The 26754-nt window shown below is 34.2% G+C and overlaps 1 pseudogene; it reads left to right on the forward strand.

Annotated features, from left to right (window-relative positions):
* The first annotated feature begins 16422 nt into the window (after positions 1-16422).
* LOC120184059 lies at positions 16423-24029 on the forward strand (annotated as a pseudogene).
* Positions 24030-26754: the final 2725 nt, after the last annotated feature.

A 26754-nucleotide genomic window follows, 5' to 3' on the forward strand; every position in this document is an offset into this window, starting at 1 on the left:
CCATGTGCTTATATTTCTTTGGTTGGGTTTCCGTACCCAATTGACGCTCGGCAGCCATTGCTATTAACGTGTTCTAATATTTACCAATACAATCAATCAATTCATTTAAAACTTCACAGTTTTAAATTTAACAGAAACATTCTTTATTTTTATAATCACTAAGCTATATTTAGATGATTTTTCTTTTTTTTTATTAAAGTTTAAATTTTAAATCATTAGTTTTCTAGATAATTATGAAATAATATTAAATTTTAAAGTAAAGTATACAAATAACCTTTGATTATATAATATTATTTTGTTAAGTGTAGACACTCATTTTCATTCGGGATATTAAGAGTTTTTATTATTATATAGTATATAATATATATAAAATAATTTCAAACGTAATTTTTAAAAGCATATAGTATATGCTTTGAAAACATATATTTGAAAACGTATAATATATAGTTTTTTTTTAAAATGATTTTGAAAACATATAATGTATAGTTTTAAAAAAACGATTTTTGAAAACGTATAATATATATTTTTTAAAAAATATTAAAAAAAAGATAATATATAATTTTAAAAAATAATTTTGAAAACATATATAATATAGTTTTCGAAAACATACTTTTGAAAACATATAATATATAGTTGTTAAAATGATTTTTTTTAAAAACATATATAATATAGTTTTTGAAAAACATATTTTTTGAATATATATATAGTTTTTTTAAAATGATTTTTTTGAAAACGTATATAATATATAATCTTTGAAAATATATTATATTTTTTTTGAAATATATTATATATTATATAGTTCTAATACATATATTCTATATTTTCTTTTATCTTATTTATTTATTTATTTATTTATTTTATGTATTTATTTATTTTTATTTTGGTTTAGGTTTAGGCTCAAGTCCAACAAAGAGTCCAATGGTCCGTTTGGGTCAAAAATGAGGCCCAATCAGGTAATATCAGTCTAACCCAGCAAGCAAACCCGGAGGCCCAACCCAGCAAGTAAACTCAACAGATTAGGGTTTTACACTTAGCAAAGGGCGTCGCACATTTCATAATCGTTAGATCGATGATAGATCAACGACCCAGATTGAAGATAATTCAACCCTAGTACCAGTGCCGCACAAGAGTAACAACTGTTGGATCTGGTCAAAATGATCCAACGACAGATCGAGAAACCCAAAAGATACCCACCGGCCAAACAACGACCATGCACCAACGGAACAACCAAAGCCGAGAAAAGCGTTGAAAATCGGCCATGCAAAGGAACCTCGACTAAATCGGGATTGCATCATCCCGTTTAGCCGGTCAACAACAACAACTTTCCCAAGCCTGAGTAAATTGGGGACGATGGGAACAACCCCCGTCAAAGTTAGAAACAGCCCCATCGGGGGGCTTTATAAATATCACGCTGAACACAACAACGAAACACAATGAGAGTAAGCCAAGAAATCCAAGCAAAATAGAGAGGGAAAACCAAAAAAAATAGTAACCACAACAAAGAAAAGCAAAGCAGTAACTTCGAAGAAACCAATCACCAAAATAACAAAAAACAAAGCATCAACAAAACCCAAAATTGTTCGGTATAACATTGAAAAACCCCATAGAAAGCCAAGCTTTAAGCCTCGATTCTGCTAGGCGGAGGAAAGCACGGTTGCAGGGAAACCATAGGGCGTCGAAAAACGAAGGAGCTCGCCAGAAAAAGTAAAACCTGAGACTTATTTTTCAGATCTACGTCGTTTGGGGACTTTGTATGAAATTTGGGGTTGGGTTTCGGTGTTGGGTCGTCTAGGGGAATGTTTTTAGGGTAGTTTGGGTTTTTCAGTCGTCGGTGGCGGTGGCTGAAGCGGCGGAGAAACGACGGATGGCCAGCGGGCGATGACCGACTATCGGGGCCGGTTAAGGGGAATGAGATAGCATTTGTAGGAGAGGGTTTTTTTGGGTTGTGACATGAAAATGAGTTTTTTTGTGTATTTATAAGGGGGCTTGAGTGTAAATAAAAAATACTTAAATTATTTCCGCAATCCCCCTTAGTTTGAAGTGTAATTTATTTTGGTCACCTGTTATGAATTTACCTTTGAATTTCAAATTTGTTCAATTTAACCCCCATTTTAATTTCCTATATTTTATAAATTGACCCCTCCTAGCTTTGATTCTTCCTTGAAGCTCTCGAATAATGCCAATTTAATCCTTAATTTTGAAACTTTTGTAGTTAAATCCTTTTAATTTTAAATCGTACTTTATTATTTAATTTCGTTTTTCTTTAATATTTAATACGGATTCGACTTATTTTTTTGGGTCAATTTTAAATTCCTCAATGGTAAGTAATTCGGATCGAACTTTTAAATTTTAATTTGACTTTTAATTTTCACAATTAAGACAACCGAAAAATTAAATTTGTACTGAATGGACAGTACAAGGATGTTAATCCTTCATTGACTGTAACCGACTCCCAAACCTGACATATTTCTGGTAAAACGAATATCAGATAAGATGATAAATGTAGGTGTACGGTCAACCTAATTTAAAAAAATAAATAAATGATTGGTGGCGGCTCTAGCATGTTTTATTTAAGTTGAAGCCCAATTTCGGGCCTACCCGAATGACGATTACGACATTAAGTTTATGATTATTACATGTTACAGAATGATCTCAACTATAAGGTGTTATTTTTTTTGAATCCATTGACAATTAAAAGTTACAAAATGATCACCTGATTGTTTATATGTTTTAAATTCATCATTTCTTGTTAAATAATATTAATCGTTTGAACTGAATATTAACTTGTTCATTGAGATATGATTAAATTATATTTTAATGATGTCTACTAATATAATTGTTGCTTTCAAGCACTGGTTCGACGACATAATGTTTCAAGAACTGGCTCGATGCATAATATAAACGAAGAGTCAATCCAAAAAAATACAATTCAAACGATTTTGGGACCATATTTTATCATATATCAGTCAACATGTTGATGTCCAACTGAGGCATCCATCAATTTTTTAATGAAAAATAACGAGTATGGAACATATGAATAGTCGAGATGATCATTTTGTAACTTTTAATAGTCGGATGTAGGGGTTTATGAGTTGATTTTTTTAATTTATTTATTTTTATCAAGATATTGAACACTTATTACCGACAATATCTAACAAAACATATAACTTAAATATATAAAAGAGTTTAATGATATTGCTAGTTTAAAGATTAAATATATAAAATATAGATTTGATTATGATATACATCTAAATTGTTTATGTCCTTATTTTTAAAGAAATATAAATGATAAATTTATCTTTATGGTTTAATTTTAAAAGAAGTCAAATGATTATAGATTAGATTTGTTGATTTTCGGACATTTTTTCAGCAAAATGAACACATAATTCACGTTTAAAAGAAAATAAATTAATAAACTAGAAATTTTGAGGTCTAACGATTGTCGACAGCGATAGTCAACAATGATCGACAATGACGATGGTGAGTGACGATCGACGACGAAAGATTTTAGTCAAATTCAGAGGTTAGATTAATATTTATCTAAAGTTTAGGATTAAAATGATATTTTTCTAAAGTTTAAGATCAAAATAATATTCTATCTAAATTTCAAAGGTTAAATAAAAATTCACCATTTCTTGTAATCTGCCATATAATCAAACTAACTAGAATTAATGGTTCAATGATAAAAATGTAACATTTAATAATAAAAATGATAAAATAAATAAATTAATAATGTAAATAATTGTTATAATAATTTCAAAATTAATTATAAAAAGGAACAAAAGTGAAATAAAAGTGGGTAGAATTAATGAAATAATCTAAGCGGACCCATTATTTAGCCCAATAGGGTACCTTATTTTTATTTTGGGATATACGGTACTTGCTATAGTCCTCATGAAAGTTGTCACGTTGGCGTGACGAGTCCCATGAAATATTATTTTTTAAAGGTCTCAGGTACATGGGTCTCACGGGCTTGACGAGTCCCAATAAAAAATTGTTTTTTTTGTAATAATAAAAAATATTATATTTTAATGGGAAAAGGAAGTACGTTTATTTTTTATTTTGAAAAACTAGTCATTTATAGTTGTTGGGTGGTGCAGTATAAATAGATGTTTGGGTTGGTTTGATTATTTACTTGAAAATAAAAATTCTATTGAGATTAAAAACTTTGTCATTGAAGATTTTGTGTTGAAATAGCCTCTAGAGAATAAATATTACGCCTCAATGATGTTCATATTTCTTTGACCGAGTTGACTACGATAAAATTTCTTTGTTTTATTTTATTTTTATAAAAATTATAATATTAATATTAATTATTTTTATATAATTTTATTAATGATTTTATTTTATATTTGTAGCAAGAAGAATGAGGTATCCGTCATCGAGGAATGACGAATAAAGATCCACATGAGCGAATTATGATTTATCTTCAATAATCAGAATTGTATCCAACCATATTTCTTTGTGGTTTTAAGGTGATGTCGGCACTAATATCGGCGTCGATTGAACGTTGGAGGCTTAAAACTCATATGTTTCATTTTTCTTGTGGTGAAATGATCATAACATTGGAAGATGTCGCGTATCAACTTCGCATTCCGATTAATGGTATGCCATTGGTGATTTGCAACAATCATGCGCGAGATAAGCTTATTTATGATTTATTGGGAAAGAAGGTTCCAACCGATGTCATCAATGAGATGCAAATACAGATGACGTGGTTGGAAAAAGAATTTAGAGTATATCAACAATCAACTGAGCAAGAGGTGAAATATGTAGCCTAAGCATATCTTATGACGTTAATTAGAGGGATCTTGTTACCGGATAAATTGGGTAATTTGGTGCACACCCAATATCTTCCGGAATTGGATGATTTCCTTGTACGTCGTCAATATAGTTGGAGTTTCGCGATTTTGGCTTTTTCGTATCGTGAACTTTGCAAGTAGAACATAGTGGTTAGAGGGCAAAAAGTGGATATAACGGTTGTTTAGTTTTACTCCAATCATGGGTGAGGTATCGTCTCCCGTTTTTACGCCTATTACATCCGCTCTTATTGAGTTTCCTCTCGCCGCAAGGTAAATTTTTATATTTAAAGTATTGAAATTTTATAGTATTCATTAAAATAATTTGAAAATTACAATAAATAATGTAGTTGTTAATTTCTATTTATTATGTTGTTTAGATGGCAACAAAGAATAACTGATACAAAGTTGTCGGGTGTAACCAAAATAGATATACGGATGAGGATCGATATCGTCGGTATATATGCGGGTAAATATTATTAATTTTTCCATTAACATTGAAATTTATAATATTGATTTTTTAACTATACTAGCATAGTATTTTTTATAGTTTATTTGGTTTCCATATTTTGAGTCGGAGATCCAATGGTGTCTACCACAATTCTTTTTCAAGGAGCGGAGATGTGATGTGTCGTAACATCGTTGCTTCATTTCGCAATTGTTGATATCTATATCGTTAATCGAGTTTTACAATAATTTGGGTTTCATCAACCGATGGAAATGTCGATATATAACATGGACGATTTCCATGAAATATATGCACGTGGGAAGCATAGGGAAGATTGGCTGGCGAAGCATGTTATATACATACAACAATGGCATGAGAGCCATTTATATTTGCCTAATCATTCTGAGATTCAACCCGAAGATTTTGATTTCACAGTTTTTCCTTACCTCCAAATTACGAAGCAAATGGGAAACCATACTTAACAACGCTGAGAAATCGGGTCGAATGGGAGGAAATGAAGGTAAAATATGCCAAGAAATCATCATCTTCATCCACATCTTCATCTTATGTTTTTGGGGATTATTTTCCATCTCAAGCAAGTTATGGTGGATATCCTCCATGTCAAGCATTGATTGAGAATCAAACGGAGTGGGTAGGAGGTTCGTGGGATCAAATGTCACATTCACAACAATTTTTGACACAAGATACAAGACCAAGTTTCCATGGGATGATTTTCCATACGGTCAATCTTGTGGCGATTTTGGTGTGCAATTTGAGTCGATGACATCAATGATGGTGTCAAATACCTTAAATATTCCATTTTCACCCGAAGGTGGAAACCAAAGTGGTGAGTGATGTTTAGTACACCGGAGCAATAAGAACAAAATGTAAAAGAATATGACAAAAGTGGACAACCATGACGAAACCGACAAACAACACGTCATTACTATTCGACCATTTATCGACATCGGCAAGAATTGCCAAAATATAAGTAATATATTTTTAAATCATTAGTAATTGCTTGGTGTGTAAATCATTAGTAACATATTTGAAGAAAATATTTTAATTATAAAATTTGTTATATTTGAATAGATGTTTTGTTTATTTAAGTTACTTATTTTACAATTTAATTTTATTATCAAATGTAATTAGTTACAATAAAATGAAATTGAATTAAAGCAAACTTTAATTAATAAATAGTTGAGTTAAAATATAGTGAAAAATTGAAAAAAAAATAAACGAAGGAACTCGTCACGCCAGTGTGACAAGTTCTATTGGGGGAATTTAAAAAAAATAGTTGTTGTATAGCCGTTGAGTTTTGAAATTCATATGGGCTTAACTCGTTACACCGACGTGACAAGTTAAGATGTGTTTGTTTTTTTAAATAAATAAATGAAAAAAATTAAAAAGAAAAATTTATTAAAATTAAAAGAAGCATACATGAAAAGAAACATTAAACATAAACATAAAATTACATTAAAAGCATTACAAGCATTAACTTGAAAAGTACCCGACATTATATAACATTAGAAGCATTAATCTTTATAGTCAATTGACTCGTCAGATGTCAAGTTAAGTTTTTCGATCCTCCATTATTTCTCTTGCTTCCTTCTATATATGAAAAGTTCAACTTCTATATTACACGATGCGTCTCCAGAGTTGAAAACATTTGAAGTGGAAGGAGTTACCTCTTGGTTTGGAATACATTTTTCACATATCCAATTTTAAATCTTCACATCGACATTCATGCAATACTTTTGAAATGGAAAAAATGTTAATCATATAAGATATAACAAACAAATAAATAAAGTTAGGGTAAATGAAGGATCTTACAAATGACGTTTGATGTTACATAGAGAACATATATTAAAAACTTCAGTCGAACCAAAAGCTCTGCATAAATCAAAACAATTTGTGGATGAGTTATCCGTTGATTGCTTTACATTTTCGGATGAGTTATTGGTGGAGTGGTCCATATTAATATATTGAATAGAATAGAAGATGAAGGGTAAGAAAGTTACTTGTTTGAAAGCACCAAAGTGAAATCACTACAGCACAAAGTCTCTTATTTATACTTGACCTCAAATTCAAATTGAAATTCAAATTCAAATTAACATTGAATTTACATTACATTAAAATTCAAACTTAAATTCCATTGCTTATAATCATGCGATTAAGAAAATCAATGATCATATCGCTTTCATTTTTCCAAAAAAATAACCTTTAAGATTTGTAGAATATTTGTAGATCCTCCTTGACGATGGCTGTAACTGAGGGAATTTTGAGAATCGTTGTCAAAGTGATTTTTTGACAATGTCCCAATTGTTCTTGATTATGCATATCATGCATTGGAGGGAGTGTAACATCCGCAATAACGAGTTAGTGACTAAATTGAAATGTTTCAGAATTTGATGACTAAAGTAGAAGAATGAAATAATTTAATGATTATTGGAATATATAATGAAGGTTATTTAGTAATTATTAAAGGAAATTAAGGGTATTATGGTCTTTTCCTTTAAAAGATATTTTCCTTTTTTTTAGAGTGAAAACGTGGGAAGAGAGCTATCTGGAAGCTTTCTTCTTCTTGTTTTCTCTTCTTCACGTGGGGCTTAGCTACAATAGGTAAGTTTAATTTCAGTTGGTTAATTCTTGAGTTTTAAGCTTAGTTTTGATTCTTTGGGTATTGAATAAGCTTAAGGAAAGCTTATATGGGATTTAAACAATAAGATAAATGAATTAAGAAGGAATTTGTAATATGAGTTTTAAGATGAAATTTTGATATGGTATGGTTGTTGAAGTTTTATGGATGAATTTGACTTGTCATCAATCTAATTAAGAAGTATGAAGTGTTAGAATTGGATTTAGAACACATTGAAAATTTAGTGTGATTCTTGAATGCCATGTAAATGATGGAAATTTGGGTTTAAAGAAGTGATTATGGAATAGAAATGAGTTTAAATATGTGTATAGAAGTTAGGAATATTAAAGGAAGTAAATATGAAGGTTTAAGCTGAAATGAAGTGAATTTCGAGCTCAAATATGATTTATGGGCAGGGAATCGGTACCCATTCAAGGGGAACCGATACCCCTTCAAGCGAATAAAATTTCCAGAATGTCATGGGGGAACCGATACCCCCACAGGAGGGAACCGATTCCCCCTAAGGAAAATTGTAAATATTGGTTTAATAAGTTCGTTTAAGTTGCTAGTATCCAACTACAAGGTGTAGGTATCTAATGATTGCCTCAAAATGTACATTTATGTAGATTCTACGCATAAAGCAATTCCAGAACATTTGGCAAGTAAGATCGATCAAGGGAAAGATAAGAGATTGGAATTGACTAGTGAGGCCAAGGTGAGTGCATACTAGTGATAAGTAGTGTTTAATGGAAATAAGACTTGCGATGAGTCTATTTCCTAGAGTAATATGCATGAAGTCATGGACATGATTATGTGTGGTTATAATTATATGTGATTATCTGTATTACATTGATTGTATGTATGCATGACTAAAGATAATGACATGCTTTGTATATGCTATATGATTTATGTAAGACTTTATTATGTATAATGGAAGAACATGGAATAAGTTATATATGGTATAAGTGATTATACGAGAAATGTTAGGAGACTCTAAGAGAATAATATGAATTCGAGGGCATAAATAAGGATACATAAGTTATATAGGGAAGATTGATAAATTAAAGGAAACTATGGTTTATGTATTATAGTGAAGAGCTACAAAGTTTTATTAAAGAGTATGGTGGAAGTCATGAGAAATTGAACTAAATAAATAGATGGTTTATGTGAGTGGAAAAGGAAAATGATATAAAATAAATGGAAATTATTTATAAGATAGCATGAGACTAATTGAACATGTAATATAAACTTTATAAAGGAGTACTTGGGTAAAATCATTATATGATACAATTATAGAGTATTACTATAAAAATCATATTAAAATATGATATATGAGAATATGAGTAAGTTTATAGGATATTGATAGGACATATAAGAATATTTAAATGTATGATGATATGAAAAAGGGAATACAAAGAAATGGAGCATCAGGTAGATAATATGATATCAGTTATTATATATCTATATGATATATGCCATCAGGTAATATGAAAGGACTCTGAAAATTGATATAAGCTATGTGACATGTAAATGTGACTCATATGAAAATGTTCTATGAGTAATTGAACTATGTGCTATGTGAAATGATAAGTATAAAAGAAAATGCCCATGTTATGTGTCTTGAGAGCTAGGGGTATAGTTGGCATGCCAAGACTCGAGGGTTTACCTATGTTCTACGGAACATATGGACAGTTTTACCTATGTCTTTCGAGATATATGGACAGTATACCTATGTTCTAAGGAACATATGGACAGTTTACCTAGGTTCTTCGGGACCTATGGACAGTTACCGAGGATCTTTATGACCTCTGGATAGTTACCGAGGATCTTTATGACCTCTGGATAGGTCCTTCGGGACATTTATATGAGCTGTGATGACAGCATAGTGGTGCACAACCTCAATAGACTCACATATCTACAGTTCTCACAAGTGTACATGGGCTAATCAAGAGATATAAACAAATATATGTTAGTGATATGATAAATGTATTACAAATGATATGATGTTGTGTGTGTATAGTGTTTGATTGAAAAGGTTAAGCATAAAAGTATGTGATTACATGATAAACTGCTAATGATGATTTATGTGTATGTATGTATTTATTGTTAATTAATCTGATATAATTTTACATGATATGAGGAAGTCATGTAATTTGGTATAGTATGATAGAACATAACATGCATATATTGATATATGTTATAAAGTGCATTATAAGTTTTTATGCCTCACTAAGTCTTCGACTTAGCGTGTGATTGTTTCACACGTAGGTTTCGAGAAGAGTAAAGAGTAATGCGGAGCAAGACAGGTCAGTTCTCCTTACCAAATGTCAGATCAGAAAATATATGTACTGGTTATAGAGTGTAGTTGGCATGTAGTCTAAAGATATAAATTGTATGAACTCTGATATATTTTGTAAACGTTTTGAATAAGTTAAGTGTTATCAAAGTTTTTAAATTACTCACTATTTTATACGAATAAATGTTTGAAAAGTCAATGTGACACTTCGGACTCGTATCCGGGTCGGATACGGGTTGGGGGTGTTACAGGGAGAATCTCTAACATTTTATATCATTCTCAAAACTTGCCTTCTAAATGCAGAAATCGTATTCTCAATGCATATGTTGCCTCTATTTAACCCATCATAGATGCTTCTTCAAAATCTTACATCTAATATCAACATTGACATAATATTTTCAAAATACTCAATTATATCTTCTCTATATAGTGCATCAATATTTTTTATTGGATGACATGATAAAATTTATTTTGGTGTCAAAATGATTGCTAGAGAAGTTTGGAGGTAAGAACCACAAACATAATTATATGGAAATTAGAGGGACCACAAACACAATTATATATATATATATATATATATATATATATAACTCTTATATCCAACTTATGTAAATGGAAATTATTATTGTACCGTTTTCTTTTTTATTTGATAAGTGACTGAAAATAAAAGGACTTGAATAGTTAAGATTCTCTGTCATTGAAAAGTATTGTTGTACAATTTCTCTATGAATAGTTAAGAAGTGACATATGACTGAGAAGATAAGGATGTGAATAGTTAAGATTCTCTATGATTGAAAATTATTGTTGTACCTATTATGAATTGAAGTGACATATGACTGAAAAAAACAGGACGTGAATAGTTAAGATTCTCTATGAATGGAAATTAGTGTTGTACCCGTTCTGATTTAAAGTGACATATGACTGAAAAGAACATGACGTGAATAGTTAAGATTATCTTTCGATGGAAATTATTGTTGTATCAATTCTAATTTGAAGTGACATATGTCTGAGAAAATTATAACGTGAATAGTTAAGATTATGTGTCAACGTAAATTATTTTAATTTATCTGATTTGATGTGATATGTCAATGAAAAGAAAATGATGTGAATACATCATAGATTCTTTGATTCTTAGTCAATGGAAATTATTTCAATTTATCTAATTTGTGGTGATATGTCAATGAAAAGCAAAGGACATGAATAATTTAGATTCTCTAATTCTCTAAATAATTATTTCAATTTATCTGATTTGAGGTGATATGTCAATGAAAACCAAAGAACGTGAATAGTTTAGATTCTATAAATAATTATTTCAGCTTATCTGATTTGAGGTGATATGTCAATGAAAAACAAAGGACATGAATAATTTAGATTCTCTAAAATGTTTAAATGTTAGGAATGATACTTCTCTATTCCGTTTATTTGCCTTGAAAATAGATCATCTTCAATCTCTTACACATTCCTCTTATCTAATGAAATACATTTAAAACAATGATAAACAAATTCTTCATAGTTGTCAATTACAATGGTGAAATTCTACAGACTGATGTTGGTGTTGAGTTTAAGTCACATAGGTCCGTTAACATGATGTTCCCTCCAGATGTATCTCATCACCAAATGAAACAAAAAATTGAGAGAAAACTTGGAGCTTCTGTTTCATCTTTAAGTTGTCGGCACCCGATCTTATCAAATTCAATCACAAATGGAACAATCCAGATTGATGATGATGACAATATGGTTGTTATGGTTGGAATTCATCAATAGTCAAATAATAATATGGTCGAGATTTATGTCGAAACCTCAATTGCATTAGATCTTCCAACCCCATTAGTACCAAACGAACATAATAAGTAGGACCCTCTAAACCACATGTAAGTGTTGCTGATGATAACCTTGTTGGACGATTCGGTGAAAGCCTTACTGAGTTTAACGAGGATCATGAAGATCTTATTCCATTGATAGAAGATGACGATACACCATTAATTAATGATTCTGATGTTTTTGAGGCTGCTTTATAGGGACATGGTTTGGATATTAAGCCTGATGTATGAGAGATAGTTATTTCATGATATCAAGGATTGTAGAAATACTCCAAATGTTTGGGTATAAACACACACTCAACCCGAAATACCTCAACATAATTTTTCTCAGTATCATTATCCAATTGAAATGCATGACATTAACTATGATGCTATGCAGAATCCTGAAATCTATGATATGCCAGAGATATGTGTTGCCCACTAGGGTTCTTCAGATAAACGATCATCTGATTTGGTGATGAAGTCTCAGTTTAAAACAAAAAAAGAGGCACAACTAGCAATCAAGGAGTACTACATCAAAGCTTATCTTCAATTTTATGTCATAGAGTCTGATCAAAAGACATATTTCGTAAGGTGTATACACCATGGTGTTGGTTGTAACTGGAGGAAACAATTATCATACCTACAAAGAAAGATGTTGTGGGAAGTCACAAGGTTCAATGCACAACACGCATGTACATTGAGCTCGTTGACACAATACCATAAACATTTAGATTCAGATGTCATGCTCGTATGTCAAGCTTTTGGTAAAAAAATCCAAGAGTACTCGTTTCAGTGTTAGTGTAATCCATTCGGAATACATTTTGGTTATATTTCGACTTACTACAAAACATAGATGGCTAAAAAGAAAGCAATGACCTTGTTGTATAGTGATTGAGATCAGTCATATAATGAGTTACCACGTCTGCCGCAAGCAATATAATTTTATCCCTGGAACCATTGCTAAATATTATACTTTTCCTATAGTCACGCTTCAGGGAGAAGTTATCTTGTTCTGGGCGTTTAAGTAAGCTATTGAAGGGTTTCGATTTTGCAAACAAATGATTCAAGTTGATGAGACTTTTCTGTATAGGATCTACATACAAGTCTTGATGATAACCATTGCACAAGATGGTGACAGAAATATTTTCCTTATTGTATTCGCCATTGTTGAAAATGAATCGGAGGAAACTTGAAATTTCTTTATCTTCAACTTGCTTTCTTATGTTGTCACTCAAGATAGGGTTTGCATGATCTCAGATCAGTCGCCTGGGTTGTTGAGCACAATTTCTAGACTGTAAAATAGATGGATGCCTCCCCACTCATATCCGACATATTGTATACATCATATTGCGCCTAATGCTATAAAAAGATTTAAGCAGAAAAAGATCAAAAAAGAGATTATCAACATGGGTAACTATTATGTCATTTCTCATTAATTATTTATGTTTCATTTATGTTATTCTTTTTATATTTTTTCAATAACATTTTTTTACTGTTTTTCAGGGTATGCTTTACTATAACCAAACTTCCGTTCAAGGCTAGAAAATTTGAGAAGAAACAAAGATGACGTGTATTACTTCGTTGCTGAAATCCCTAGGGAGAGATGATCACAAGCATATGATGTTGAGGGACGACGTTTCGGCCATGTGACTACCAACCTTGTCGAATGTATCAACTCAGTGCTGAAAGGAACTCGATATCTCCCGATAGCAAGTACTGTTAGAGAGACTTACTTCAGGTTGGGTAAAGTTTGGGCAGACAAAAGTGCACAAATAGATACCATGATCAACGATGGGAGAAATTGGGCTCTAGATTTAGAGAATGCAATGCAAAAGAATCAAACACATATGACATCAATGTTTGTCCATAATTTTGCCAGACTTGATTCTAATTTCGTTGTCCAAGCACTTGTTCGACCATATGAGAAAGGTAATTATACCACATAGACTAGTAATCTCAATAGAAGATGGTGTGATTGTGGTCGATTTCAAGCTTTTAGATTCTCGTGCGCTCACGCTGTTGCTGCATGGATACACGTTAATGTTGACCCATGCTTATATATTGATGACTGTTATAGCTTGCACACTATGCGTAACATTTACATTTGTGACTTTAAGTATCTCCCAAATAAAACATATTGGCGTGACGAAAGAGAATTTTTTCCCACAACCACATGATTTGATAATCTCAATTTTCCTCACTTTTCATACATCAAAACCTTTACCCTAAACCCCCTATTTATACCAAAACCATCTCCAATATAGCCAAAAGAAATATTATGGGCAATGTTCGCCAAAAAACAACTCGTTAGAACGATGTTTATGGTTTTGAATGATGTTTATGGGAAAACGAATCATTGAGAGGGAAGAAAAAAAATAAAAATATTAGTATAGAAATTGAGAAGAAGAATAAGAAAAATAAGACAACGAAAGAGAAATACGAAGGCTTCTTAATCCGACGTAGTAAATGAATTGTAGAGATAACCATATCAATTTCTATACTAATATTTTGAAGCATACTGACGAACGATGTTTGTGGATTTAAACGGTGTTCATCTGAAGAAGAGCTTGGATCCGAATTGTCGGTTTATGAGTCAGAGTTGTCAAACCCATAAACACCATTTGCCAAATTTTACCCAAATTTTTCTCACAACCGCATGATTTGATAATCTCAATTTTTTTCTCACTTCTCATACATCAAAACCTTTATCCTAAACCCCTTATTTATACAAAAACATCTCTAATATAGCGGTTGGAACTCACCACACCGGCGTGATGAGTTCCCATTGATTTTAAAAAATTTAACCGTTAGCCAATAGTACACCCAACGGGCAAAAAATTCAAAATTTTCACTTGAAACTCATCACGCAGACGTGATGACTTCCTTTGCCCATTAAAAAATATTTTTAAAAAAATATTTTAAAAATATTTTTTATGTTATAATTTTTTTTATTAAGACTTATCATGCCCGTGTGATGAGTCTTATAGGAAATATTAAATATATTGGGCTCACGAAACCCATGTACTTAAAATTATTAAAAATTAATATCTCACGAAACTCATTACGCCGACTAGGAGTGTGCAAATCCGGGTACCCGAAACTTCCGGGTCGACGATTTCTTGGCCCGTGTCCCGACCCGGATGTTACGGGTACCCGGTAATCGGGTACCCGGATTTTGCGGGTACCCGCTAATCGGGTACCCGATACCCGGTTTTTAATTTTTTATTTTCAAATTATTAATTTTAAAAAATATATACACAAATTTAAATGTTCGAAACTTCGAATTACATACTTTAATATCCGAACATAAAATTTAAAAGTTCGAAATACAAAATATAATAATCATAATATAAATAATTCATTATATTTTATATAATTATATATAAAAAATAAAAAAAATAAAAACTAACCGGGTACTCGGGTAACCGGGTACCCTAAAAAACTAGATTTTGTGACCCGGGCCCAACTCGGGAAATGTCGGGCCGGGTACCCGACCCGGCCGGATAATTTTTTTTTAGAGAATTACCTAATTTTTTTAGATCCGGATCGACGGATCGACGGATCGAATCAACCGGATCGAGTAATTTTACACACCCCTAACGCCGACGTGATGACTTCCATAAAAACTATAACAATTATCATAGGTCGCAAAATAAAAAAACTAATTAACTTGTTGGGATAAATAATGGGCCCGTTTAAATTATTTCACTAATTCTCCGGTAAAAGTTACCATTCCAATAGTTAATCCAAAATAAAGTGAAACGTTAGAGTTGCACTTGCGGGAGGCGCAGGGAACCCATAATTCCTCGTAAAGCAAAAAAAGACATAAAGACAGCGACTTTCGAAGTTTAAATTAGAGCTGTAAATGAGACGAGACAGATAACGAGTTATTTGAGATTAATTTGATCAAAGTTCGATAAATATTTGGATCGAATGGACTCAACTCGAGCTCAAACTCGACTCGAGTTCTTAACGAGCCGAAACAAATTACTCGATATTCGACTCGAAAAGTTCGTGAACAGCTCGAAAATATAATATATTATGATTTTATTTTTTTAGAAATAAATTATTAATAATATTAATATTTATGTATTGATTTTTTTATAAAAAAATACAGTAAGATTTTTTGTATTTAAGGTTTATGTTTGAGTTTGAGTTTGAGGCTTTAATCGAGTTAAGTTTAATAATTTTTTTTCATTTCGAGCCTTTTCGAGCTGCTCACGAGCTTCAATTTAAGATTTCGAGTTCGAGTCGAACTTAAAAATTTTAAACTCACGAATTTTCGAATCAAGTCGAGCTTCATTTCAAAGTTTTCGAATCGAATCGAGCTCAACAATACTCGAACTCGACTCGTTTATACCCTAGTTCAAACCCGTAGAAAGGAAAAAAGCAACAATATCTTTCTCTCTCCCCTTTAATGTATTAAACGATAAAATAACTTCCTTTCTTGAGAACCTCTCCCTTTTATCCTCTCAGTCTTCGCTCTGAGAATTAGGGTTTCATTTCTTCCCTTCGCTTACCTTCATGCTAAACCCTAATCCTTCCCATCCCCCGCTCAGTACCCGTTGTTCCCACTTTCCCGCCAACTTTGACCTTTCCCTTCATTTTTCTTTTCGAATTCCAGCCCTCATTCGGGCAATTTCTCTTTTGCTCAAAGCTTTGAACTTTGTGTCGCCCGGGAATGTCGGCGACCGAAGTGGAGAAGGTAGTGGACGAGGAAGAGAAGAAGGGAGGAGAGCTAGTGTTCTGTGGCTCCACCTGTTGGGACATCTTTGGTCGTCGTAAAGGTCCGGTTGAAGGCAACTTGGTATCTCCCATTCGCCTCCGCCCCCTAGTCGGTGTTAACATCCGGTTCGTAGTATCCGGTTGTGGTGAGTTCATTTGCCTTTTTATCATACACTTGCTTATTTACATTTTAAACCTTTTCTTTTTCCTTCAAACATTTCCCTCTGTTGTAGTATCGTGTCATTGTATTGCATTAGATGTTGAAGGGCGATGCTACACGTGGGGTCGCAATGAGGCATGAAACACTCTGCTTTTGATTTTTGTTTTTATTTTTTTACAATGTAGGCGGTTAATGTTATTCTAATTTCGTTAATAATAGTTGATAGAGCTTTAGCTTTTATCTATAGAAAGGGCAACTGGGTCATGAAGATACAATCCAGCGTGATATGCCAACTTTTGTCTCTGAACTCTCAGAGTATGTATATCTTTTTCCGTTGTTCTTCACATAAATCTTGTCTGTTTTTTTTAATTATGTGAAATCTTGCTGTATCTTTGTTGAAGGTATAATATAATCAAAGCAGGATCGGGAAGGAGCCATACTGTGATAGTTACAAAAGATGGTAATTCCCTGGCTTTCGGCTGGAACAAGCATGGACAGCTTGGTTCAGGTTCTACTAAAAATGGTATGTTGTGATGATTTTAGTCATGTCTAGTACTATTACTGCTGGTGTTTAGTTTTCTTGGTTGTTATTGGTGCTTATTAATATCCATGCATACTTTCTCCATCAGTTGTCTGTAAACTTCTGCTTTGTTTATTTATCAATTATCCTTTTTTTTGTAGAAATTGATTCATTTCTTGTCCGCTGTCTCGTTTCTCAAGTTACAAATACTGCCTGTGTAGCATAGTTCACTGTGTGGTTATCATCTGTTGAAGAAGCTTCTATACTGTATGGTTTGTGGTCAGTTCTATTTCTTGGCTTATTTTCCTGTTTTTCATCTGTTTTACTGATTTGCATACTTGTCTTTTTGTTTGTAGAACAGCAGGGCTTCCTCAATATGGCCGGCTTGGCCATGGAACAGACAATGAGGTGTGTGGGGGAAAGAAACGTAATCTTTGATGAGTCTTATTTGTATTTCTACATCGGAGCATCACTCACAAAAAGTTATCCTGGCTGGATTTATAGTTACTTGAAGTTTCTGATTACACAGCTTCTTGTGTTTGCTTGTGTATCCCTGTTGAATTTCTATTTTTGATGAAAATTCTTAAGTGTCGTTAAGGGTGCATGTCAGTAGGGCCTGATCCAATAATGTTTTTAGATAATATTTTAAATATTATATGTTCTGACGCTGTTTAGCATTTTATAACTGATTTATTTAGATTAACTTTCTTTTTCCATGGATTTTTACGTGATACTTATTTGCTTGCAGTACAATTCCAATGATAGCTCTGTGAAGCCTCTTTATGAAGCCCAATCACGCCCTAGAGCTATAGCTACTCTTTCTGGGGAAACCATTGTCAAAGTTGCATGTGGGACAAATCATACAGGTTCTTGATATGCTTCTCTATTTCATGTTTACTGCTGTTTCATCTGAGTGTTGCCCTCGCCCCTTATTTACTTAAACATTATCCTCATTGTCTATTGTTCTAATTTTTGCATCCAGTTGCTGCAGATAAGAATGGCTATGTTTACACGTAAGTTCACTGTTGATTATGTGGAAAGGTTGAAATTTCCCTTTTATCATCCTTGTTCATGAACAATTGACAGTTTTTGTGCGAATATGTAGGTGGGGCTTTGGTGGTTATGGAAGGTCTGTGACAACATTCACACCACTGTTGACTTCTTACCGTTACAGTATAATGTGTTTTTACAAGGCTTAAATCCTTTTATGCTACTTGCTTATTTTGCCTACTTTAAGTCTTACATGTAATTCCTTTGTCACTGATATACAGGCTTGGACACAGAGCAGAAGGATGAGTGGGTTCCTCGCCGAGTTGATGTATTCCAAAAGCACAATGTTCTCCTAATGCAATTGTTTCTGCTAGTTCTGTAAATTCAGCATGTACTGCAGGTATTGTTCTGTTAGTTGGGCTCGAAGCTAATAGAATGTATGCTAAAACTCTATTAATGGGAAAGGTTAAATTTCTTTCACGTTTGTGAAGGTTGAGATGATAGTAAAAGGGAAATATGAGTGGGTGGCCGCTGTTTTGAGATTTCAAGTTGATTAAAGTTTTGGTAGAACTAGTGAAATCACAAGAACACCATAGGTATGAAACACATATAGACCACCTTGGCTTCGAAGAAATCTGGCTAGTGCATGGAAACTCCTAGATCTTTATAAAACTTATTAGATTGATGTGGTACGCTTATTACCAGAAGCTGCAACTCTGTCCCTGATCTGCTGCAAACCTCTTAAGGTTTAAGAAATTAATTCAGTACATCTTGATAATTGTTTTAAAGTCACTGTTCAATTTCGCTATTGTGTTTTGCCTGATTTCCAGGTGGTAGGCAGTTATATATGTGGGGCAAAATAAAGAATTCTGGTGATGACTGGATGTACCCTAAACCACTCATGGATTTAAGGTTTGAACTGTTCCATGATGATTGGTTGATTTTGCTTTTAGTTTAATTTATCAGAGTTGTTCTATCTTGGTTACTACTCTTTTCATGATCATCAAGCTTTCCATGAAGTTTTCTTAGAATAATTGCTTAGCTTAGAAGCTTCTGTTCTTTTGTTGCATTTCATTTGATGCTTTTTAAGCATACTGCATTTCTTTCTTATGTTATTCCCAAGAGAACGGAAGAAATCATTTATTTGGTAGCATTGACATAATTTGGACTGTCCTGTTATTTTCTGTTTATTTTGCTTATGTGCTTTATGTGAAGTTTTCTGGTATTAGAGGGTTCAGTTCTATTAAACTTCTTGCACTGCTTTCTATAAACATGTCTTGAGACACAGTTATCCCTTTTCATCCCAGTGGTTGGAACATACATTGTATGGATTCAGGCAATATGCATCATTTTGTCGGTGCAAATGCCTCCTGCATAAGTTGGGGCCACACTCAGAATGGAGAGTTGGGATATGGTCCCAAGGGACAGAAGTATGTGTTTTTATTTCATATTTACCATAAGCGTTTTTCCTAATCTCTCCTACATTCTATTTACTTAATCATGTGTCTTCTTGTTAGGTCTTCAACAGTTCCCAAAAAGGTAGACATTTTGGAGGGCATGCATGTTATCAGGTGAATATAAAAACAGTAAATTCATGCACTGATAATGTCATATGCTGCTAATTTTCTCTGAACAGGAAGGTATTCCCAAGTTCTGCTAATCTTTGCGTAGTGTTGCATGCGGTATGGGACACTCAATGGTCATTGTTGATAGAGAAAATGTCGGTGACCAGATTGATGAGGTAAATTTATAAATTTTCTAAAAGCTTTTCACTTTTCCTTTTAATTAAAGATCAAGCTCTTTCTTTACACATGGTTTTTATGCCAACTAAGCAGTGGATTTGTGCTAAAATTCTTTTGTACTGACTTTGCTAGTAATCTTAAAGTATGAATGGTTTAGTTTAGGAAGTTACACCTCTAGCCTTTATTGAGAATGCAATTGCTTCAAGCAACTACTGAAATAATTGCAAGATTCATCTGTCATTTCTGGAGAATGTAGTAACATGTATATGCTCGACATGACCTTTTAAGGACCATATACAATGTTGTGTCTGGATTCACCCAAATATTCGTTATTGGAATACCTCAAGTCCTCAACTTTGCCACTATCCCCTCTCACTGTGTTCGTAAAACTTTGATGGATTGTTGGGCATTCTTAGTTAATGATTACGACTATTTTGCTCATCTTACCGAACCTTCTATTTCAACTTTGAACCACAGAGATGTTCTAGTTGCCACTTACTTGAAAAAGGAAGGCTAATGTCGGGATGTCTAATGTTTTCTACAGCTGGATATTTATGATGGCAAAACTGCTGGTGAAGGTATGTGTCTCTGTCTGGGTCTCGTTGCAATTTCAACTAATTGGGGCTATATGATTTATAAAGGCTTTCAATGGTTACATTAAGAACTAGACTGTTGCCTTCGATTGTCAAATTGACAATTATTGAACTAGATTGTGGCATTAGTTATATGGGAATTTGACATGGACACTTACGAACAAATCACTTTTACCTCAGGTACTGAGATACCAGATGCCAATGCCGCAGTTCCTAAGCAGACTAATGAAAAAGGTGCCAAGAAAACTTATAATGCTTCAAAGAAGAGGAAGTCAAACGATTCAACCGACTTGGAGGAAGAAGAGAATAGTGATGATGAGAGTGACAGCAGTGGAGAACAGATCAATGGTAAGGTTCGTGGCAATGGCCGAGGTAAGATTGCTAAGAAGTCCATATCAGGTGGGAAAAGCACTGCGCATGGACAAGGTCGTCCTACAAAAAAACTTTGCAGTACTCAGGAGGAAAAACAGGCAAGAGAGGACGGCGAAGGAAGTCAGAGAACTGGAAAGAGAGGACGGGTAGGGAAGTCGCAAGTGTTGTATATTCCCAGTCAGAATGGGAAATTTTGTTCTCTCCTTACGGAGAAAGTGTACTTATCTTATACATTGCCCCGTGTATTTGCAGTTTGCAACAAGAAAAGTTTTCATTCTGTTTCTTTTCATTCGCAACTGTTATCATTTGATGCTCCGGAAGTAGCACTTAAATTGTTTTCCTTTGCATTAATACCAAAAAAAAATTCTCCTTTCCAATGAATAGTCAAGAGCAGTGAGAATTCTTTTTTCCCCCTCTTAAGTGGGAACTTGCATTATTTTGTTGACAAAATAAATGTCTTTGAATTTCATGTATATAATTGATGTATATAGGAAGAAAAAACAAATGGGATGAGGTTTAACATATATCCTTTCATTAGAGAATAATTTAGGTAGAAAATGAATGATCCAAGTGAACTTTTTGATACAAGCTAACGACGTGTATGGTTGGGGGACCAAAGTTTCACTCAATTTTGCTTCTAAAGTGAAGCATATATGAGATGAAACCTGGGATAAAGCACAAGTCAGTAGAACTCTGAATTGCACATTACAGACTCATTAGCTTTCTTAGGGAATAATAATGTTGTTTCCATTGGGGGAGGCATTTATTCAGTTCCTTGCTAATGTCGCCCTAAGGCTCAACCAAAGATTTAGGATTCGATTTTTGTTGGAATACATGATGATGGGTTGTAAAGAAACATGTCGTTAGATATCATAAGAAAAGAGGAATCTAAATGCAAAGCATCTAATATAAGATAAGAGTATACACTTTTACAGCTTCGTATAGTGGAAAATTAAAAGAGAAGAGGTGTTTTGGACTAATCCCTATATGCCAGCTGAGTTTGAGCACTTTCCACCTTTGACGGATAACCTTGTATTCATATTGTATCCCCACCTGCAGCATTCAAAACATAGCTATAATCCTGAAGCAGGCAATGTACCATCCATCCCTGTCAATTATGACCAAATATAGAACAATCTGATTTCACTCATCTAAATTCATATTCTATTTGATTTTATTATAAAAAAAGTTAATAATTTTGATGTTTAATTAAAAAATAATAAATAAAATTAAAATTATTAAAATCCGAAATGATGAAAACTCAAAATAAATTACGTTAGTATATTAACATGAATCACTTTAAATTTAAAATCATTTATTGTTTGAATTTTTTATTATCAAATCATCTTGAATTATTTCTTTTAATTTTAATCACCTTAAATTTACATCGCATTTAAATTATTTATAATTTAGATATTTTCAAGTTAGAATATTAACTTTTTATAGTTAAATTCAATTGAATAACATCATCATACGATATAAGAGAAGAGAGTTGAGGAAAATATTTAGCCATACATGTCATCCGACCACATATGTCAACAAATTAATAACCAATTATAGAGATTAAAAATAAGCATTCGATCTAGCCAAATTAAATAAAAAAAATTAAATTTTCAAATCAAGTAAAATTTCACTTATCCTTAACATCGACCATAACATCATTTAGTGAGAAAGAGTAGTCAACATCTTCCATTGCTTATTACAGGACACCGTTCGTTTTTGTTCCCGGTCCCAAACATGAATGCATGTCCCCCATGTTCCCCACCACACAGTCCACGTTTCATCTACTCGCCTTATCTTCCATTCTTTTCACGTTTATCTACATATTCCCATCATTATTCACAATCATACACATTGTCATGTTGTTCGTTTCTCTTAATCATACAATAAGAAGAAACGGTTAAATCTCTTTTGGATTTTCCCAAATATCTTATTTTCATGGGGTCGCTTTAACAAATAAAACGTACTAAGAAATGAAAAGGTAGGATAGAGATGCAAAATCACATGGCTCTATAAAATGTATACTACAATTGTATAGTTGCTGATATTGGAGTTCTATTTTGTCTCGTTCAACTTCCTTGGATATGGGTCTATTAAAAATTATAGGAAATCAAATTATGAGTTGGGTTATTATGTCACGGACCACGAGCCCATGTCCGAGGTCACCACTCAACAAGTAGCCCAAGACTACCTTACCAGTGTTCTAGGCTTGCCTAATTCCATTCAGATTGGCTCATTCCATGGAGATGAAGAGCCTTGCACGTTTATGGCAGGAGAATCCTAGATTAATGCTCGATTCTTTTGGTTTCTTTCCATAAACTCTGTAATCCTCTATTTAAGGCAACATTTGACTAGCTTGATATAGTTTCCTTAGATGAGGAGATCTTGTAGATAAGATTCCCTTAGATTGTGGGATCGTATAGATCTGGACCATTGATGTACTTTAATATCAGCCGTTCATTGAGGGGAGCCTCAACTATAAATAGAGGCATTTCTCCCTCATTTGTACTCACTTCATCATTTGAGAAATACAGAGCATTCTTTCAATTCTCTCTTGTCTTTGTGCTAAGCCATTCTTTCAAAGTTCTTTGCTTCCGTTGAGCCTAAGCATATTTGTTTGGCTGTTTTTTAGGCTTGCTTAGTCGCAGTCACTCAAAAAGCGTCTAAGATCGCACGTTCTAAGCTTGAAGTTTCCAAGGGATTGACAAGTGGTATCCGAGTTATTTTTGAAGAAATGGTACCACAGACCAATGACGAAGTCTTAGCCGCTCTTAAGGGTATTGAGATCCGTACTGGAGCGGCGAAGAAGCGGGCAAGTTCAAGGGATGCCATTTCCTCCATTGAGAGGATGGTTACCAGGTTGGAAGAGTCCAACAACTCGATCAAGGCCGATGTGCATGAGATCATTGATGAGATAGGTGAGAAGATGACCCAAAAAATGTGATGACGTTAGGGCCGAGATTATGACTCTAAGGAGGGAGTTCATGCAACTCAGGGATGAGCGAGTGTCAGCCTTGACGGCTAAAGCGGAGGAGCTTGAGATCGAGCTTCTCCTATGCAAGTCCACTGTAACTGCATTGAGGAGTGGACGACTGTGGAAAAATCCAGATAATCGGGAGATGTCTCGAGGCCAGAGAAGTTCAAAGGGAAGAGGTCCGCACAGGATGTGGCGAACTTCATCTAGGGCATGGAGTAGTACTTTCGAGGGATGGGAATCAATGATGACATCACTAAGGTAAACACTACTTTTGTGTATTTATCTGATATCACTCTCTTGTGGTGGCGATAAATGTGCTCCGAGGAAAAAGAGAAAGAGATTCATGTGGAGACATGAAAGGAATTCCTGTCAGAATTCAAAGAGAAGTTCTTTCCAAAGAATGCTCAAAATGAGGCACGAGCCAAGCTGAAGTACCTTAAGCAAGAAGGCCCCATCTGAGAGTATGTTAATAAGTTCATCGAGTTTAAGTTGCAAATCCCAAACATGAGTGAATATGATGGTTACTTTTTGTTCACTGACGGACTCAAGCGGTTGGCCATGTTGGAGATACAACGAAAGGATATCAAAGAGCTTTCCAAGGCATTGGTAGCAGTTAAAACCCTTGCAGAGTTTGAATCGAAGAAGTCTGAATCTTTCAAACCAAAACTCAAGGGAAATTGTAGGGAGAGAAGGCTAAAGGAGGATCCAAGAAGTCATCTGGTGGCAATAGGAAGCTACACAGCGGTAGATTCAACCAGTTTTGTAAGAGTAGGGAATGTAAGAGAGACTATATGTACATGAAGCGGAACTGTTCCCAACTTGAGAAGGTCGCTGCCATCAAGGAGAGTGATAGGAAAGAGACAGGGAAGCTTTGCTCTATATTAAGTTCAATGGAGCCCAAGAAGGGTTGCATGAAGAAAGGGCTGATGTTTATGGACATCACCGTGGTGGATCTCAAGATGAGCGTACTAGTCGACATAGGTGCCTCAAAGTTGTTCATGTCTGAACAGGCTGCCAAGAGACTTGACATTCCTTTGGAGAAGGCAAGTGGTTTCATTAAAATCATAAATTCCAAGGAGGCTCTAATTGTAGGGGTTGCAAGAGTAGTGGAGCTCGTTGTTGGGGGCTGGAACGACAAGAAAACATTTAAGGTAATCCCACACGATAACTTTGATTGTGTTTTGGGAATTAGTTCCCTTGAGCTAATTAAGATATTTCATGTGCCTTTTACAAACAATTTGTACATACTCGACCCAAAATACCCGTATATGGTTCCGGTGAGTCGAGAGTCTGGACTTGAAGCCAAGATGTTGTCTACAATTCAGTTTTCAAAGGGGGTGCACAAGGAGGAACCCACCTACCTGGCAATGTTGGTGGAAGATGAGCCCATAATGAACAGTGAGGTCCCAAGGGAAATGTGACAAGTCTTAGTAGAATTCAAGGATGTGATGCTTTCCGAGTTGCCGAAGTGTTTGCTACCTGAGAGGGAGATGGATCACAAGATTGAGCTTGTATCAAATGTGGAGCCGCCCACTAGAGCCCTTTACCGAATGACTCCGTCCGAGTTAAAGGAGCTCCGTAGATAGTTGAAAGAGCTCGCAGATGCTGGGTATATTTGACCATCCAAGTCACCATATGGTGCACCAGTGCTATTCCAGAAGAATCATGATGACTCTCTCCGAATGTGTATCAACTATCGGGATTTGAATAAGGTTACTACGAAGAACAAGTACCCGATCCCATTGATAACTGACTTGTTCGATGAACTTGGTGGTGCAAGGTGGTTCACCAAGTTGGATCTATGGTCTGAATATTACTAAGTGAGAATAACCGAGGGTGATGAACTGAAGACTGCTTGTGTGATGCGCTACGGTTCGTATGAGTTCCTTGTAATGCCCTTTGGCCTCATAAATGCTCCCGCCACATTTTGTACATTGATGAACAAGGTACTACAAACCTTTTTTGATCAATTTGTTGTAGTTTACCTTGACAACATTGTCATCTATAGTAAGACATTTGAGGAACATCTTGAGCACTTGAGGAAAATGTTCCAAGTCTTGCAGGATAATGAGCTCTATGTCAAAAAGAAAAAGTGCTCGTTTGCACAGAAGGAGGTCCCGTTCTTAGGCCATGTTGTTGGAGGAGGCAAGCTCCGAATGGGCAGGGACAAAATTCGTGCAATTGATGAGTGGAAGCTGCCCACCAAGGTGACCCAGTTGAGAGCTTTCCTGGGTCTAGAAAACTATTATCGGAAGTTCATGAAGGCTTATTCCAGGATCGCCACACCTTTGATCGATTTTCTCAAAAAGGACAAAGGGTATGACAAAATGGAGCATGTGGTGTTGGTGTTGGTGTTGCCAAATTACACTAAGCCATTTGAAGACTACACCGATGCGTTCGATGTTTCCATTGGTGGGGTCTTTATGCAAGAAGGACATCCGGTTGCATATGAGAGTCAGAAGCTCAATGAGACTTAGAGGGGTTACTCGGCTCATGAGAAGGAGATAGCTGCAGTAGTAGTGTACTGCTTACGTATTTGGTGACACTATTTACTAGGATCCATGTTTGTGGTATTTACGAACAATATTGCAAATAGTTACTTTCTAACACAGAAGAAATTGTCTCCCAAACAGGCTCGTTGGCAGGAGTTTCTTGCCGAGTTCGACTTCACCTTGGAGTATAAGCTGGGAAA

This window comes from Hibiscus syriacus, unplaced genomic scaffold (assembly GCF_006381635.1).
Source record: "Hibiscus syriacus cultivar Baekdansim isolate YM2019G1 unplaced genomic scaffold, ASM638163v2 tig00003725_pilon, whole genome shotgun sequence".
In the NCBI taxonomy this organism is placed as follows: Eukaryota; Viridiplantae; Streptophyta; class Magnoliopsida; order Malvales; family Malvaceae; genus Hibiscus; species Hibiscus syriacus.